Source organism: Ranitomeya imitator, chromosome 1 (genome assembly GCF_032444005.1).
Source record: "Ranitomeya imitator isolate aRanImi1 chromosome 1, aRanImi1.pri, whole genome shotgun sequence".
In the NCBI taxonomy this organism is placed as follows: domain Eukaryota; kingdom Metazoa; phylum Chordata; class Amphibia; order Anura; family Dendrobatidae; genus Ranitomeya; species Ranitomeya imitator.
This window is the reverse complement of record NC_091282.1, coordinates 200144713-200150122: the sequence shown is the minus strand read 5'-3', so window position 1 is coordinate 200150122 and position 5410 is coordinate 200144713.

Below are 5410 nucleotides of genomic sequence, written 5' to 3'. Positions count from 1 at the left end.
AAAGGAACAAAATTCGAGAGAGAGAGACATTTTCCCCTGAATGAAAATCCTTCCAGGCATGCTCAGTTTCAAAAAACGTTATTCTGTTGCTGGATTCAGTTTTTTGACGCTGGGCGATTTTACGACGTACACAAAAAACATTTCTATGTGCGTTGTCTCTGCCCGATGGACACAGAATTTATGAAGGATCTGTCGTACGATGGATGAAACCAAAGGTCGTCAGTCACAATCCGTCGCTAATACGAGTCTATGGGAAAAAAACGGATCCAGCAGCAACATTTGCTGGATCCGTTTTTTTCACAAATGGATGGATTTGGACAGAAACAAAAAGACTGAAGTGCAAAAGAGGCCTTAGGGTACTTTCACACTAGCGTTTTTTTAAATCCGTCGCAATGCGTCGTTTTGCAGAAAAAACGCATCCTGCAAAAGTGCTCGCAGGATGCGTTTTTTCCCCATAGACTTCTATTGATGACGCATTTGCGACGGATTGCCACACTTCGCATTCGTCTTGCGACGGATGCGTCGTGCTTTGGCGGACCGTCGGGAGCAAAAAACGCTACATGTAACGTTTTTTTCTCCTGACGGACCGCTTTTTCCGACCGCGCATTTGCGGCCGGAACTCCGCCCCCACCTCCCCGCACCTTACAATGGGGCAGCGGATGCGCCGGAAAAATGCATCCGCTGCACCCATTGTGCAATGCAGCAAACGCTAGCGTCGGAATCTCTCCCCGACGCATTGCGACGGGGAGATTCCGACGCTAGTGTGAAAGAAGCCTTAGTCATGAGGTTGTATAAAATTTTGTCTGTATCCCACACTTGAATCTTTCTTTACCAGTGGGGTCTGAGTAAATGTTATTTCCTATAGCCTTCAGCTCTTATATAGTGAGTTTTGCAAGTTATTTTTGTTTGCACTTCTTGGTCTCATTTTACTTGAGTAATAAATCTCTCGAATTAAAGTATTCGATGGGCTGCTATTGAATTAACCTATCCAGTATTTCTCCAGTATGTATATCAGCTGCTGTTCTGATAAACTGGTAATTTGCATATATTAAATATGGTCTTGAGATTCCTGCTAAAAGTATGGTGATATCATATAAAAATTGGAAAACTGGGATTTAAAACAGTTTCAAGCACAAAAGTGTTTATCCTTATTTCCTTTCATATGGTCGTCATAGACTCTCTTGGGCTTTGAACACATTAAGTTATTTGGCATACTTGTCATAGACTTGACTTAGTGCAGCAGCCTTACAACTTTATTGATTTCTGTTTAGACTAGTTTTGTGTCACCAGAGTAAAACAATTCAAAAAGAACAATTACAATGCCCTGATGCATTCTCAGCCATATGCTGTATGTTCCTGTAAGAGAAGAATAAAGACGAGCTGAAATGTGAAGCTTAATAAGCTCTTTTTAATGGGTTGACACTGCAGAAATGTAAAATGGCTCAAGAAAAAAAGGAAAGACTAATTGAGTGAGTGATTTACTTTAACTTTTAAGCTCTTCCCGTGGGCTGCTCTTTTTTTTTCGTTAACAGAGATCGTTACAGTTTATTTTTTCTGTGCTCCAATTTAAATTTGCTTTAAGTCTTTAAGACAGGCTTTTTTCATCTTCTAGTAATACCTTTCTGGAAGAAAATAGCTTTTTGCTGACCACCATCTTAAACTTGAAATACATATCTAATAGTCACAGTGTGTCAAGGTTTACAAATCGATCATTCACTCAAAAATCTATTCTAACATTATAGTACAGGGCCAAGGGTAGAATCAAAATACTTTGATTAAGCAGAAGATTAGAAGTGGATATGTGACTCTTACAATAAAGTTTAATACTCGAACATAAATGATAGAACCGTATGTCAAAACTTCACCTCTTGTGTGCAATGGGGGCTCGTTTTATTAAAAACACTACAGTTAGAATGTAATGAGGGTGTACTATGAGGCTGATTTATTTGCAGCATATGCATTGTTCATCCTTTATTGTTGCATGTCCATACAAGGACTATAAGTTTACTAAGGGAATACTCAGATATTATTCATGATGCAATTTAAATATAGTTTATTAACAGTACATATGTTATGTTTTGCAGGTCTGCAAAATAAATGGGATTATTGTGATTGTCAGTCATAGAAAATTGGCTAGGCCCAGAAAAAGCTGGTGACAACTCTGGGACATTGCTTAGGAAAGCTGAAATGCTAAGCCAGCACTCTGTCAGGTGGCCAACCACTCTATTCCTCAGCATTTGGACTAGACAAAAATTCTATGAGCAGCTCTTGAGCTTAGATAGAGACAGCACTTAGCGTTTAGTTTTAGGTTTCAACAGGAGTTCTAGCACCCAAAACTTCACCAAAATTTTTTAAATATCTTTATGACTTGTCTAAAGTTTTGTGCAAGTGGAGACACAGTTGAAGAATTTTTCCTCAGATAAGTGTTGAAATCATTAGGCTTTTCTGTTATCTCAATGTTGATGTTCTATCCTTAAGATAGGTCAGTGATATATTATTTGTGGAGGTTCAACTTCTGACACAAATCAGCTGATAGAAAATGCTGCATCACACTGGAAAATAAAGATGAGCAAGTCTCTCGAAATTTGATCAAACATATACAGACATGTTGTGAAGCAAATCTGCCCCATAAAGATTTTTATTATGCTGAGTTTTCTTCAGACCCCAAATAATAAAATAAAGTTTAAAATAATAAAATAAAGTTATATTCACCTTTTTGGGCCCACCCTTCACCAGTCCTACCTCCTCAGTGCCCCACCTTGTCATCCACTTGCTCCCTTTCTCTTTCACCTTTCTTCTGCTAGTTTTCTGGTGCTGAATAGGCTTCATGTTGACGTATGCACATCTGTAATCCATGTGACCAAGTGAGGTATAGTTTATGCTGGAAGATTAGGTTTGAAGACTGAAGAGAAGACCACAGAGAAGCCCGGAGGGAGCCAGCAGAGTAACCAACTGCAGTGGTATATTCACATTAAAATCCACCTCATAAAATCATAGTTGTAACATCTAGGTCAGTACCCATGCCCTCTATTTCTACCTTGGTTGCCGTGTGGAACTGCATCTTTGTTGAGAGTGGCCAGAGGAGCAGCAACACGGCAGTTCTTTTTAATTCCTTGGTGATTTGGTGCTGCTCGGTTAGGGAGCTATGGGGTTAATTTCTGGTTCCAGTCTGTGAGCCCTGGGTGAGGCTGTCTTCCATTTAAAACCCCAAACCTCTGACAGATAAAGTTCTTCTCCGGTTCAATCCCTGTGCTATCTCCTCCTGTTTTGCTTGAGGTCCTGTTGTCTGAGCTTGTTTCCTGACTATTCCTTTGTCTTTTGATTTTGTACTTTGACTGCCCTCCTGGTTCTGACCAGGCTACCTTGACTTTTCTCACTTCTGGTTCGCTTCTTTTCCCAGCAGCCCGTCTGTGGAAACTTTTTGAGCTTATGACTTCTGACAGATGTTACAGTTTAACTGACGTATTAAATTATGGATATCCTCAAAGCAGTACCCCAAGAAGAGGTGCGAAACCGGCTAAATAAGATTAAAATAGATTAATCTCCGGGTCCGGATGGCATACACCCACGAGTACTAAGAGAACTAAGTAATGTAATAGATAAACCATTATTTCTTATTTTTAGTGACTCTATAGCGACAGGGTCTGTTCCGCAGGACTGGCGCATAGCAAATGTGGTGCCAATATTCAAAAAGGGCTCTAAAAGTGAACCTGGAAATTATAGGCCAGTAAGTCTAACCTCTATTGTTGGTAAAATATTTGAAGGGTTTCTGAGGGATGTTATTCTGGATTATCTCAATGAGAATAACTGTTTAACTCCATATCAGCATGGGTTTATGAGAAATCGCTCCTGTCAAACCAATCTAATCAGTTTTTATGAAGAGGTAAGCTATAGACTGGACCACGGTGAGTCATTGGACGTGGTATATCTCGATTTTTCCAAAGCGTTTGATACCGTGCCGCACAAGAGGTTGGTACACAAAATGAGAATGCTTGGTCTGGGGGAAAATGTGTGTAAATGGGTTAGTAACTGGCTTAGTGATAGAAAGCAGAGGGTGGTTATAAATGGTATAGTCTCTAACTGGGTCGCTGTGACCAGTGGGGTACCGCAGGGGTCAGTATTGGGACCTGTTCTCTTCAACATATTCATTAATGATCTGGTAGAAGGTTTACACAGTAAAATATCGATATTTGCAGATGATACAAAACTATGTAAAGCAGTTAATACAAGAGAAGATAGTATTCTGCTACAGATGGATCTGGATAAGTTGGAAACTTGGGCTGAAAGGTGGCAGATGAGGTTTAACAATGATAAATGTAAGGTTATACACATGGGAAGAGGGAATCAATATCACCATTACACACTGAACGGGAAACCACTGGGTAAATCTGACAGGGAGAAGGACTTGGGGATCCTAGTTAATGATAAACTTACCTGGAGCAGCCAGTGCCAGGCAGCAGCTGCCAAGGCAAACAGGATCATGGGGTGCATTAAAAGAGGTCTGGATACACATGATGAGAGCATTATACTGCCTCTGTACAAATCCCTAGTTAGACCGCACATGGAGTACTGTGTCCAGTTTTGGGCACCGGTGCTCAGGAAGGATATAATGGAACTAGAGAGAGTACAAAGGAGGGCAACAAAATTAATAAAGGGGATGGGAGAACTACAATACCCAGATAGATTAGCGAAATTAGGATTATTTAGTCTAGAAAAAAGACGACTGAGGGGCGATCTAATAACCATGTATAAGTATATAAGGGGACAATACAAATATCTCGCTGAGGATCTGTTTATACCAAGGAAGGTGACGGGCACAAGGGGGCATTCTTTGCGTCTGGAGGAGAGAAGGTTTTTCCACCAACATAGAAGAGGATTCTTTACTGTTAGGGCAGTGAGAATCTGGAATTGCTTGCCTGAGGAGGTGGTGATGGCGAACTCAGTCGAGGGGTTCAAGAGAGGCCTGGATGTCTTCCTGGAGCAGAACAATATTGTATCATACAATTATTAGGTTCTGTAGAAGGACGTAGATCTGGGTATTTATTATGATGGAATATAGGCTGAACTGGATGGACAAATGTCTTTTTTCGGCCTTACTAACTATGTTACTATGTTGCTATGTTATGTATGAATAAAATGCAACACCTGGTCCAGTTTGTCCAGAATTTTGCATAGTTATTACTATATCAAGAAACTGCTTAGGCCCAATCACCTCTTTTGATCATTTCTGAACCCAAAGTTAACCTACCTGATCAATTTTCAGGTGACCAAAAACAAAATATTGGGGGACTTTTTGAATGTGTCAGTAACAGAAAGGTCACACAAGGCTCTAAAGATTGGATTTTTTGTAGACCTTGAGTCTCTAGTGGCTTTGCTATTTAGTTTAGTGTAGGACTCGTAAGCGTGGGGA